The sequence below is a fragment of the Oratosquilla oratoria genome, chromosome 1 (assembly GCF_046742065.1).
Source record: "Oratosquilla oratoria isolate Oo_2021 chromosome 1, ASM4674206v1, whole genome shotgun sequence".
Classification (NCBI taxonomy): Eukaryota; Metazoa; Arthropoda; class Malacostraca; order Stomatopoda; family Squillidae; genus Oratosquilla; species Oratosquilla oratoria.
The window spans coordinates 113,551,014-113,566,013 of NC_134777.1; positions in this window are offsets into that span (position 1 = coordinate 113,551,014).

Sequence of the window (15,000 nt, forward strand, 5' to 3'; positions counted from 1 at the left end):
TTCAGTAATGACATTTTTTTTTCTCTCTTTCATTCACAAATATTTTAAGACATTTTTCTTTTTTCTTGTCCTTTTTTCTCCTTTTCTGTTTCATCCCAAAAGCGTCATCCATATCGTAACAGTCTGCAAGGGTAATAATTCATAAAAGAAAATACTTTCGCATTTCTGTGGCAAAGGTAAGGTAAAAAATCAAGTGTGTTGCACTTCTTTTCTGATTTTTTTCTGAGCGATATATATATTCAGACCTGAAGGCTTCTCTGTCGGGTCAGTGGCGACTTTTTTTTTTTTTTTTATGGCTCGTTTTTTAGTTCTATTCGAGGTAACCTGAGACGACGATATACATACATACATATACCAAAGGCTTTTTTCCCCCTTATAAGGGAGGTAGCCAAAAACAAAGGCATAAAATTCACTCCCACCCATTCCATCCCTATCACACTCCACTCCCCTCCACCCTCTTCCCTCCCTCTTATCTTGGCACCTCCTGGATGACGGGTCATCCCTGCATCTTGTCCACTGCCCTGGGTCAGAAGCAGTGTCGCAAGACACAGCACATCCACAGCACCTCCTGGATGACGGGTCATCCCTGCATCTTGTCCACTGCCCTGGGTCAGAAGTAATGTCGCAAGACACAGCACATCCACAGCAAGACGACGATATAACCGTCGTTGTTTTGAATATCAATATCGTAGTCGTACGGTGCTATTTCGCCAAACTCAGGCAGCATTTGGCAATACCTATTCTAAAATAGCTTAACCTAATCTATCTCAACATAACGTAACGTGCCGTAACCTATCCCAGCTAATCCTAACGTAATATTAACTAACTTAATCTAACCTAAAGTAACCTAACCTAACCTAATAACCAAACCTAACCTAACTCAGCCAACTCTAATGTAATATTATCTAACTTAATCTAATCTAACGTAACCTAACCTAACCTAATAACCAAACCTAACTTAACTCAGCCAACTCTAATGTAATATTACCTAACTTAATCTAATCTAACGTAACCTAACCTAACCTAATAACCAAACCTAACCTAACTCAGCCAATCCTAATGTAATATTACTTAACTTAATCTAACCCAACCTAACCTAACCTAACGTAACCTAATCTAACCTAACTACCCAGATGCCTGATAAAACTCAGGAAATGACGGGGATCTGGGAGTTATCATCGCCTTAATCTATCCTATCAGCGTCGACGTCATACGAGTGTTGATGAGGTCACCACCCACGGCTCAATAACAAATGTTTGAAACCTTGAAACCTTGTGAAAACAAAACCAGACGATTACAGACAGTTAAACTTTTCTTTTCGACTACGTATTTTCGAGATTTCTATTCCTATATATAGATATATAGATAGATAAATAGATGGATAGATATAGATAGATAGATAGATAGATAGACAGACAGATAGAGAGATAGATAGATAAATAGATATAGATAGACAGATAGACAGATAGATAGATAGATAGATAGATGTAGATATAGATATAGATATATAAATATTGATATTGATACTGATATTGATCTTGATATTGATATTGATATTGATATTGATATATATATATACGTATGTATATATATATATATATATATATATATATATATATATATATATAGATAGATAGATAGAAAGATAGATATAGATAGATAGATAGATAGATGTAGATGTAGATACAGACATAGATACACACACATATATATAGACATTCATAGACATAAACATAGATATAGAGATAGAGCTACATAGTTATTTTTAAACACTAAATTGTTTCATTTATTTTATCATTATGCTCCCTTAGGCAATTATTTCTATGAGCATACGTATCATTATAACAACTATCTATATCCTGTAAGAGACCCTTTATATGATGATTAAACAAATTGCTATCAAGCGTCATCATTTGTACATTCGTGCTCGATTGGATTTGGTTGTCAAATTTCCTTGTAGCTCTTTTATGGTACTGTTCGGCATTAACGTCGGTAGACGATATCAAAGAATTACAAAGGATTACAAAGGCGGAGCATGCCGACAGGAGACCTATTGGCCCTTAACTAGGTCGGATGCGAAAAAAAAAATAATGATAAATAGATAAATAAACGAATAAAAATATAATAACATAAATAATGATCAATAAAATTAATAAATACATAGGTATAGTTAAGTAATAAACAAATAGGTAAGTATTAAATAATAATAAAATAACATATAACTAATAATAAGTGAGAATCAAGCAAATTATAATAAACAAACAGACAACTGATAACAAAACAAATAAACAAATAATATAAAATAAATGACAGTCAGTACAGCATCTTGCTTAGGTGTTTATCTAAATGATTCTTAAAGCTTCGAGCTGAACTACATTGCACTGCCTCTGCAGGAAGTTTATTCCATTCATTAACTACACGGTTGAAAATAAAAAAAATAGTGAAGAAACCACTTGAAGTTTTACAGATATCAGGGCAATGTTGTATCACATGTGGTTACAAAAATAATGAAAGAAAACGCTGATATGGAAATCCATGATATAATATATGTTAAGAAAAATGTAAGAGCGTGTTCAGTAGATTTTTAATGTGAACATTTGTTCAAATATGAAGCACGTATTCATCTAAATTCCGATGCAGTATCGTGCCTAAATCTACGAGCAAGTAGGTAATAATGTAGACATTTAAAATTCGTAGTAATATATGATAACCTTGTTGAACATAGATATAAAAAAATCTGGCTAGCTTAAAGATGCGTTTCCACCGAGAGGACACAGACAAGTAGCATATTTGGTCTTCAGCATGAACGTCGAATGCGACTTTCGACACAGACATGCTGCCTTCAGCATGGCAATATTTTTTGTTTCATGAACTATGCGACACGTCAGTTTTTATGCTGAATGCTACAACACTGTTTCCACCGATTGAAGAAGAAAAGAAAAAATGTGTCAGTTGTCAACAAAGACCAGAACAACCAATGTGAACTCATACATACACGCATACACACACGCGCGGGCAAACACATACACACATCATTAATGAATTTGAAGATAGGTATTATAATCGGAGAATAAGATACAGCCTCAAACTAGTGTTGTTGCTTTCCTCTGTACTACAATTAGGTAAATACAATTAGGTAAACACACACATACACGCAGTGAGGAGAGAGAGAGAGAGAGAGAGAGAGAGAGAGAGAGAGAGAGAGAGAGAGAGAGAGAGAGAGGGAGAGAGAGAGGGAGGGAGGGAAAGACCATTGCTCTAGTTTGTCTTAATCTCCCTGAATATCCTTCTAAGTGTATGAATAACGGTTCCATAATATCGATGAGCGACTAAGTTTAGATTTTAACGTACCTGATACGGCACGATACTGAAAGGGTTGTGAAACAATATGTGTGAAAGAACGTGGTTGGAGGAACATGCATTTATTTATCTTATTTGTTATTATTTATGTTACTATAATTTTTCTTCATTTCTTTATTTTTTATTTATTATTATTGCATATTTTTTCGCATCCGACCCAGTTATGGTCCAAAAGGTCTCTTGTCGACATGCTCCACCTTTGTAATTATTTGAATGAGTTTTGAAAGCCCAACTCCTCAGGGCACCAAGGAGTGAAGGGGTGACTTTAGCAAGATATTTGCCCGCGGCTGGAATCAATCCATCAATTAATTATCAATAACCATGAAAGGATTGATGTTATTGAATAGCCCTTACATGTTTTATGCAAGTACATCGACGCAGTAATACCTTTTGTAATAGGGGTGGCTGATGAAACACTGAATATAAATAGATTACTAATCGTACAGCACTACAAAGTCAACACGTGCGCTTACATTGGAGACAAAACCAAGACTAACTGACGCCAAGGTTATTTAGCGCGGGAAAACATACACAATTCTTCTTGGTTTTCCTACAAAAAGGCGCAAATAAATATACAATGACAATAATAAAATCAATATACAATATTAGATATACAATGACAATAATAAAATCAACACACAATAGAATAAATATACAATGACAATCATAAAATCAATACACAATAATAAATATACAATGATAATAATAAAATCAATGTACAAAATAAATATACAATCAATATACAAAAATAAAATAAATGATAAAATCAGTATACAATAATAAATATACAGTACTACAAGTACATATGTATAATATACAAGGAATGTTTTGCTACCATAACACTCTGTGGAAAACAATAGAGTACTCGTATGTTTTGAAACAGACTCGAAGACCTTAAAGAACAACTTACCCAGTCAGGACGAGTGTATCCAACCAGTATTAATTCATTCTTTTCCGTTTATTTGTGTACAATTCTATATGTGAGGAGCTATCCAGAGAAAAAAATATATACTTTCTTTAGCGTAAAAGATTAATCAATTTCTCAGATGCAGCCTGAGAAAATTTCAAAATTTTAGAATTCAAAATTCAGAATTCAGATATCAGAATTCAAAATTCAAATTTTCAAAATTCAAAATTTCACAATTTCAAAATTTCAAAATTCAAAATTCAAAATTCAAAACTCAGAATATCAAAGCTTTCATCTAAAGTTCAAAATTAAAAGATAAAGAATAAAAAATAAAAATTCAAAAATAAAAATCTTAGATTCAAAAGACTATACTGCCATCACGCGCTGGCTCTAACGCGGACTCCAAGTCGTCTTCCAACCAGCTCCTCGTCTCCAGAAGCCGACGTCTTAGTACGTTCGTGATTTCCTCTCCCTTTTTATCATGTTAGAATAAAAAAAATCTAGTCAATCACAAATTTGTCTGCAGTAGCATGCTTAAGATTTTGAATAACAAGATTTTTTAAGAAACTGCTGGGTGGCAGTCAGAATGGGATATGTGAATTCCAAATTGTAATGCAAAAATTACTCTTTCAGATCAAGTAACTCATTATACTAACATAGACAACATAACTCAGTGGTTAACTTTCTATCTACAAATATATATATATATATATATATATATATATATATATATCCACCAAACTGATGAACCAGTTTATCCACAGAATTGACAAGAATTTATTGAAAAGAAAATCAGAAGTTTTGCATATCAAAGTGACCAAAGAAAATTTTAGATATTAAAGATAGTTTTTTCGCTAGTCATGATTATCAACATGTACACAAATAAATAAGAGAAGCCATCTCACAATGCACATAACGACAGAAAATTACATGAACTTTGTCATACGCTCACGTATTGAATACCTCATTTAGATACAATACTTTTATGATAAATTCAGGCTGTCTCCAACTATATTCTCTTGCTATTTGAATACAAGCTCTCGGTATTTTTTTTAAAAACTGAATTGAATTCTGCTACCTGATCCCTGTTTTTTTTTCAATCACTTTGTATCATTTCGTGTATTTCTTTTCGTAATATATTATCTAGTTCAAACAGTTGCGTGAAGTGCATATTCCATCACTTCTTCTCTTGTCACAATTTCTTCTTTATAGATTTTTTAACCAGTTTTGCCATGAGGATATTCATAGACTGATTTAAATCCCTTGAACGATCAGCAGGAGGAGGATGACTTAACTGAAATCATATCAAAGATGACGACGAATAACTTAAGGAAGTATGTATGCGATTCACCATGGTCATGGATCACGTGTTGGACTCGTGATCGACAGTTATTAACCTCCCGGATGAGAGCTCAGAGCTCGTATGTGTGTAGTGTAGTTGTGTGTAATTCAGCCTTAATGTCCCACTACAGGACATGTCTATCCCCTAATGGAAGATACTACACTGAGGGATATGGGATATGATACCGTACAATGGAGTTCATACTGGTAACTCATCTCAATGAATCTTTCCTTGCTGGACGGGAATTCCCTCGACTTATTTCGTCCCACGTCAGACAGCTTCCTCCATTTCCGTGTCAACCCATCACAGCCTCAAATATCCAAAGTATTCTCCAGCAACAAATTGTCACATTTTGTTCCTCGTTCGAAAAGGTCAAATGTGAAAAAAAGTGGGGAAAAGGAAGTGGAGGAAGAGGAAGAGGAAGAAGAGGAGGAAGAGGTAGAGGGGGACGAAGAGGTGTAGGACGAAGAAAACGAGAAAAAAATGAGAGAAAAGTCAATGAAAACGAACAAGTAATTAGTAGACAAGGGGAAGGGGAGACGGGGGGAAGAAGGAGGAGGAGGAGAAAAAAGGCCAAAAAGGGTGAGAAAAGGAAACAAGGAGGAAATGAAGAAGTGAAAGAAGATTTAATGAAGATGAGAACGATTCTGTGGTGTTGATATGGCACTCACTGGTCCATTAGCTATTTAGATAGTGACAGTTTTTTTTTTTCCTTATCTGAATAAAATAGCCTGGCGGCAACCAACATAAATTCACAAAACGACGCTAATCCCATACGAGATAATCTAATTAGAACTGTCTTGTAGTGTTATACATATACAAACATACATATACCAAAGGCTTTTTCCCCCTTATAAGGGGGGTAGCCAAAAAACAAAGGCATAAAATCCACTCCCACCCATTCCATCCCTTACCTACCCCACTCCCCTCTACCCTCTTCCCTCCCTCTTATCTTAGCACCTCCTGGATGACGGGTCATCCCTGCATCTTGTCCATCCGGTGGTGGCACTGGATCAAATCCCTTCATCCAGAACACAATGAACACGATTTATTTTTCTTTTCTCTGTAATTTTTCATATATTGAGGGATTGGAGGGGAATACGCAAGTTTGAAGAAAAAAAAATCACGAAGAAGGGGACACGGAGAAGGATGGCAAGGAGTGGAGAAGAACTTATATGGTGGAGGCGATGATATGGTGACCGAGACCTTAAAAAAAATAATAAAAAAAAATAATAATAATAAAATAAAAAAATAAAATAAAATAAAAAAGAGGAAAGGAGGCACAGTTACGGTAGAAAAAAAAAAGAGGGGGACGGAGATCTCACGCAAGCGAAGGAAAGAGGCGACGAATGAAAGAGGGACGAGAAGAGGAAAGCGCAAAGAGGAGAGGCGTCACAAAGAAGAACGAGGAGAAAAAGTTTGGGGGCAGAAGGCGGCGTCAAAGGTCGTAAGGAGGGGGAATCGGCCGAAGAAAAGTGGCGGAGAAATTGTAGAGGGAAGAAATTCGTACATAACCAAAATCAAAAGCAGAAACGACCGGTGGAAACCCATAAACGATTGCGAGCGTGTGTGTGTGTGTGTGTGTGTGTGTGTATGTGTGTGTGTGTGTGTGTCATTGTGTGTGTGTGTGTGTGTGTGTGTGTGTGTGTGTGTCATTGTGTGTGTGTGTGTTTGCCTGTCAATCTGTGTCTGTCTGCCTGTCTTTCTGTCTTTGTTTTTTGTCTCATTACCTTTCTACCTGTCTATATATCTGTCTGTCTGTTCGTCTGTCTGTCTGTCCATATGTCTGCCATTCTACATATCTGTTTGTATGTACTGTATGTATATCTATCTGTCTCTCTGTGCTTGTATGTCTGCCTGTCTGTCTCTGTCTTTCTGTCTACGTGTCTATTTATCTGAGTCTATGTGTCTGTGTACCTGAAAGCCTATGTGTCTGTGTCTGTGTCTGTGTCTGTGTTTCTGTATCTCTGTGTATCTGTGTCTCAATGCCATGTGCATTTCAGGGAAAGTGTCTCTTATCTGAATATCTTTGACCTTTTGTCAATGTGTCTGTCTCTGCGAGCCCGTGCCTGTGTCTCTTTTCTCTCTCTGTCCCAGTATATATAATGAGAAGTCGAGGGTGCTGGGAACCATAATCGAGGAGAAAATGAAACGAATAATGAAATATGAAATGAAAAAAAAAATGGGAAGACCTCAACTTTTCCGAAAGAGCAGAAAGAGAACGAACTGAAATGTCGATTTGCAGAAGCCTATCTGCGCGCGAAGAAGTGCCCATAATTGTTCGACGTCTCCTGATTCAAGCTCATGAAATATTAAGTCTCGACTGTTTAACAAGAGCCATGAAATATATAAGAAAGCCTCTGCCTAGAAACGAGGAACCGTGAAGACTCCATCCATTCTAAATCAACATGGGAAAAAAGAAAACTTCATAATGATTTGTCAACAGATACATTATATTCCTTTGTACGTGACTAATTAATAGTAAAAGTGCAATCACGGCATAATTGAAATATTGTGTTGGACATATCAGAAGAATATGAAAGGTGAATTAAAAGTATGATATCAATTTATTGGGAAATAAAGATTCACTTCATAAAACTGCGAAAACATCTGAATTGATTAATCAAGCCCTCGCGAACAAAAAGCTCAGTCAAAAAAAAGGATGTAATGAAAAGGGAATGAGAACAGGAGGGGGGGGACGGGAAACCTCGTTGTCTTCTTGAATATGTACATAGCAGAAAAAGACGCGAACAAATGCGAAAACAAATTAACACAAATGCAACTGAAGGGAAGAGGAGAACTTGAATGCCTCATAAAGTGAAAAATGTATATATATATAAAATAAGATAACAATAAAAATACCAACAATTAAAAAGAAAAAATGGAGAGAAGAGAAGAGAAAGAGGAAGAAGAGGATGAGGAAAGAGAAGGAAGAAAGGAAGGAAAGGAGTGAAGCAATTCAACAAAGCCGCAACATGGAGGAGAAGAAAGAAAATCGCCACGATAACAATAATAAGGATATAGAAAGAACTAAAAATTAAACATTCACATGAAGACTTACATATGTGTGTGTGTGTGTGTGTGTGTGTGTGTGTGTGTGTGTGTGTGTGTGTGTGTGTGTGTGTGTGTGTGTGTGTGTGTGTGTGTGTGTGTGTGTGTGTGTGTGTGTGTGTGCGTGCGTGTGCGTGTGTGTGTGTGTGTGTGTGTGTGTGTGTGTGTGTGTGTGTGTGTTAGTAAAACAGAAAGGCATAGTAATAAGGAGAGGCTGTCTAGGAGGAAGGAAAATGTCCAAAGTTAAAAAGAAATCATATGTAGTGCCCATTTAAAAAGGAAAGGAAGATAGCTAGCAGAACACGAAAATTTATGAGGCAAATGAATATGCAGACTCTCCCAGGTAAAAATATACAAATTTACTAAAAATACTGAAGAAGACAGAGGCATTGCCAGGAAAACGATGGGTATTTAGGGACTGTAGGAGTTCTGTGGACCAAATGTTCTCGTGAAAATAAGTAAACTTAGGTAGGGAAGGAAGAAAATAAATGGAACATTCATGAACCTAAGGAAGCATATATAAGAGGCTGGTAGATAAATTGGTAGAAAGAAGGGTAAAACATGAGCGTTATGTTTTAATGGGTTAGGTATTTACAAACATAATACCGAGAGCGAGTGAGTTGCATAAATTCGCTCTCCACGTTATGTTTATAAACAACGGCCGGAGGCTCGATTCCATTGCTGACTTGTAACCTAAGTAAGATATACAGAGATTCAAGATTGCTTAAGTAAACAATATTGCATATAAACTTGTAACAATGAATCTGATTGGGTAAAGGGCGGAGGAGAAAATTCAATTGGTTCACGATTGTAAGATCACGCCCTTTGGACCTTAAATAAAAAGTTAAAGATCATTGGGCTATAGAAATCACTACGTCACTGCAAAGCTCACCAAGGACCTAACATACGTGTTCTCGGGGGATTCCTTGAATGTGCCTCAGAGGAGCATGTTGTACAGTATAAGAATTAACGGAAGACAAGAAAGAAAATTTATAAACTTTAATTCCTCCCCTTACACTGAAGAGTATATCAGAAAGAAAAGATTATACTATATGAAACTCTAATAATAAATGTTCGGAGGCAACAGGGCCTACCGACTAAAATATGTTAAACAAGGACAGTAATAAGAAGTGAGAGTGAAGAAAGGGGAAGTGACGAATAACAAGAGTGATAAGGAGGTGAAACATATAATAGAATACATGGAGATTTGTCGAGGAAAATACTGAAAAGATCTTGATTAAGGAAGGGTGCTCGGGGTAGGGGGAGGAGCCCAGAGCAGGTTTGAAGAAAGAAAGGCGACGGGCGTTCTACCAAAAACGTGGGACTTATTAAGAAGGTGTGAAACTCTCATGGCATTACAAGAATATGTGTATTCATGTATATATATGTGCATGTGTGTATGTATGCATGTATGTATGTATGTATGTAACCCTGAAACTATCTGATTCCTGAGGACAGGAAAGATCACCAATCTGCGACCCTAGTTCCTGTTATACACAAGACCCGAGCCCACTCGTGGGAGGGGGTAAGGATCGGAACAAATCCCTTTCACGCATTCGCCATTGTAACCATGAGAGAAATTCGCTAGTGACAGCGACATTAATCTGATAATTTTCATGACAGTCACATGTAGGATTCAAACCCACTGCTTCGGCCACCGGTAAGATAACCTTCACAGATTCCGGGTTACAAGACTTTTATAGCCTCGGTGGTCGAGCGGATAAAGGGCATTGTGAAGGTTATCTTGCCCCTGGCCAAAGCATTGTGTTCGAATCCTACATGCAACCGTCATGAAAATGTTCAAATTAATGTAGCTGTCACTAGCGAATTTCTCTCTTATATATATATATATATATATATATATATATATATATACTGTATATATATACAATATATATATATATAATTTTCAGTTTCAAGCATTTCCATATATAAGTTAGCTAACACAGCAGAGAGGGGACTACCCATGGCTAAGCCAGAATATTGTCTATATTCAACATCATTGAAATTAAAAGCACCGAAACCTACACAAAGAGATATTAAATCAAGGTAAACTGAAAATTATATATCAATAATGGGTAGAAACAGCGTTTGGTTAAGGTATGTTGATGGCATTATTGTTATTATACCAAAAGAAAGTAGCATTAACAATAAATTAAGAAGATTAAACAACGTAAATAGTAACATTCAATTTACGGCAGAAGTAGAGAGCAACAGAAAATTACCATTTTTAGACACTATCATACACAGAACAAACAGCAATATGAAATTTTCGGTATACCGCAAACCCACAAATAAAAAAGACTATTCAGGACACAATATTAGGACTAAAACAGGTATAATAATTGGATTCTTCCTCAGGGCTTTTCGCATCTGTAGTGAAGAATTTTTAGAAGATGAACTAGATCATATCACAAAAACTTTCACCAAATTAAGATATCCCAAAGGTCTCCTACTTAAATTAAAAAAGAAAGCTAAGGAAATAAATAAGAAGAGTAAAGTTATCAATAATTGCAACAAAGAAACAAAATATATCACAGTCCCAAATTCCAACATCAATTCAACTCTAGACAACGTCCTCTTAAAAAGCAGGTATTAAGATAGCTACAATATCAGGTAGCAAAGTGGGACATTCAGTTACGCGTAGTTGTGAAAACCATACGAATGAAAATAGTATTGTATACAAAATACCTTGCAAAAATTGCTCCTCTTCATATTTTGGTGAAACAGGTCGTGGATTAGAAAAAGGTTATACGAAGATAAAAATTATGTAAGAACCCACAGGCTTTCTAATTCTATAGTAAGACATATAGATACACATGACCACCTTCCGGATTGGGATAATACAATTATAATAAATAAAGGTTCAACGAAGAAATTAAGGAAAACGATAGAGGCAGCCTATGTTAATGCTCATAATAACATCAACCATAGAGATGGTTTTATATGCTTGGCAAGAGCTACAAGTTTATTGATAGTTGATGAAAACAAACGGACAAATGTTCCAAGCACGACGACCTTTCCTAGTCATCCTGTGAGATCACATTCCTGTGTATTAGATATCCATATTGTACTGTATTGTTAAGCTTTGTGATCAAGACCCTAAAGGTCGAAACGGTAAGACAGTAAAATTCTTCCATTATTCCTCGTATACTTCCTCCGCCTTCAGTTACATTTGTCTTAGTTTAAATCATTATATATACACACACACACACACACATATATATATATATATATGTATATATATATGTATATATATATATGTATATGTATATATATGTATGTACATATAAAAACATATATATATATATATATTTGTATATATATGTATATGTACGTATGTATATATAAATATATATATATATATATATATATATAAACTGTGTACATACATATATATATATATATATACATATATATATATATATATACATATACTGTACATATATATATATATATATACATATCTATTTATATATATATATATATAGAGAGAGAGAGAGAGAGAGAGAGTGCACGCTTAGATACAAAACGAATTTTTAGCGTCTGTCCTGTGCGTCTTCCGTCTCTTCCCTTTGCAAGCGGAGACGGAAACACAAACAAAGGGGCCCGACGGCCTCGAGGGGTCCCGAAGAGGGACATCCAGAAAGATTCGGTTAATTGAAGAAACAAATGGAGATTGGCGGAGATAAATCACGGGGCGGAGAGAGGGTTTGTTCAACATCCTTAGCAGACTTGGAAAGGGGAATAACAGAAGACCTTACACCAGTCTTACACAGATAAAAAGAAAAAAATCCATATTTGCTGTGGGACCCCACGATTCCAAGGCACTTCCCCTGAAGTGAATGAAATCTCATGATGTTAAATTAACAGTATTTATGAGGTGGGTCAGGGGGTTAAAGGTGTTAACAAATGTTAAATAAATCCCTTTAGTCCAGAAACTTCCTCTTCTTTTCGAAGAATTACCTCCGCGGCACAACGACACGTGCCTGTTGTAATATTCGTCATTCAAGACTTCTGCAAAATGTAGACGACTCCTACCTGAGTGTTGAGTAATATCACCTAAAGGGAATCGGACATGAAGCATTATTGGACAACCTGAACATTAAGAGATCACGGCTTTGTTGATTCTTGTCCTTCAGTAAGATGAAATGTTTCACAGATCTTGCCTAGGGGTTTAGACCAGTGGTTCCCAAACTTTTTTTTTTTTTTTTTAAGTTTTACAACTATACATACTATGTTAACATTAATCCTAATGCCTGGTACCGTAATGTTTTCTTGATTTTTTTTTTTTTTTTTTTTTTTTTTTTTACCCCTCCATTACCCAGAATTTTTTTTACCTCCCCCCCAGGGGGAAATTTACCCACAGTTTGGGAACCACTTGACTCTAGACCTTGCAAGACATCTTCCCAATTCGGGTCCCTCCGGATCAATCGAATTCGATTTGTTCATCTCTGAATCAAGAACAGGAATCACCCAAAACCCGAAGGAAAAGAGATACAGAAATATCCTTCTTCACCAAGTACCACGCCTTCACAAGTTACTTAAAAATATAAGAATAAAAAAGATAAGAAATAAAAACGATAAAGGGTAAATAAGGAGATGGAACGATCAATACCAATACCTCCGAAGTTATTGAAAACGACACAAAGCAATAAAGACAAACGAAATAATCGTAATCACTGAGGAAGAAAAAAGACATCCGAGAAAGCATCTAACCGTGAAAACAAAAACAGATATCGAATTTGAGCTGTTATTTGATTATGTGATGAAAATGAAATGAAATTACATTTTATTCCTTGCATGCATTAGTGACGCAGCAGCGAGGCGCGCTCTCCTCTAGATAAAGAATAGACTTCCTCGGAAAGGTAGGAAAATATATATTATGTATATATGTGTATGTACTTATATATGTATATCTGTGTATGTATTTATGTATGTATGTATGTATGTATGTATATATCTGTGTATATATTTATTTATGTATGTAAGTATGTAGGTATGTATGTATGGTACTATATTGCAGATATATACACACATTGACACACACATACACATACACAGATATATATATATATATATATATATATATATGTAATATACATATACATATACATATGCATTTACATATATATATATATATACATATATATGTATATATACATATATTATATATATATATATATATATATGCATGTATACAAATATATGTGTGTACGTTTGTGTGTGTATGTGTGTGCTTGTTTATATATGTAAAAGTCTATATACCATTTTAGCAGTGTTTGTACACTGTAAAAAGCAGTTCCAAAATCTTGCATGTTCTTAATAATTATATTTGTAATATTGGAAAACATATTTCCCATACTCTAGTCCTCAGGGAATGTGATCAAAATGAATGAATAGTAAATGGAATATTCAGGTTAAGGGAGCGTATGAAGAGCGACGTAGTATATGAAAGTGTTTGAGAGTAGAATAGGGATAACGTGACGACTAAATCCCTCTGTCAGCCTCGTCTCACGCAGGATACAGCGTCCTGTCAAGCAAGCGATTTGTTCCCTGCATATGCATGTATATATGTATTTATATAAACATTCCTGTGCGTGGACATATGACTGGGATACTGGCATGATTATACCTACACATATAATATTTATATATATATACATATATATATATATATATATATATATATATATATATATATATATATATACATATATATATATATACGTGTGTGTGTGTGTGTGTGTGTGTGTGTGTGTGTGTGTGTGTGTGTGTGTGTGTGTGTGTGTGTGTGTGTGTGTGTGTGTGTGTGTGTGTGTGTGTGCGTGTGTGTGTATTCACCTCGGATCTGCTGCAGTCTCTGTCGAGACAGCCAGACACCACCCTACGGCAGTGAGCTCAGAGCTCCTTATTAGCCGATCTCTGGGTAGGTCTGAGACCACTCACACACCACACACCGGGACAGCAAGGTCCCAACTCCTTGACTAACGTCCCGTACCTACTCGCTGCTAGGTGAACAGGGGCTACACGTGAAAGGAGACAAACCCAACTTATCTCCGCCCGACCGGGGAATCGAACCCCGGTTCTCTGGCTTGTGAGGCCAGTGCTTTACCAATCCGCCACCGAGCCGTGTGTGTGTGTGTGTGTGTGTGTGTGTGTGTGTGTGTGTGTGTGTGTGTGTGTGTGTGTGTGTGTGTGTGTGTGTGTGTGTGTGTGTATGTCTATCTCTATCTATCTCTATACCAGAGGCTTTTTCCTCCCCATAAGGGAGGTAGCCTAATCAAAAGGCACATACACCCATCCACCCAATTCACTCTCACCCATTCCAGTCCCAAAC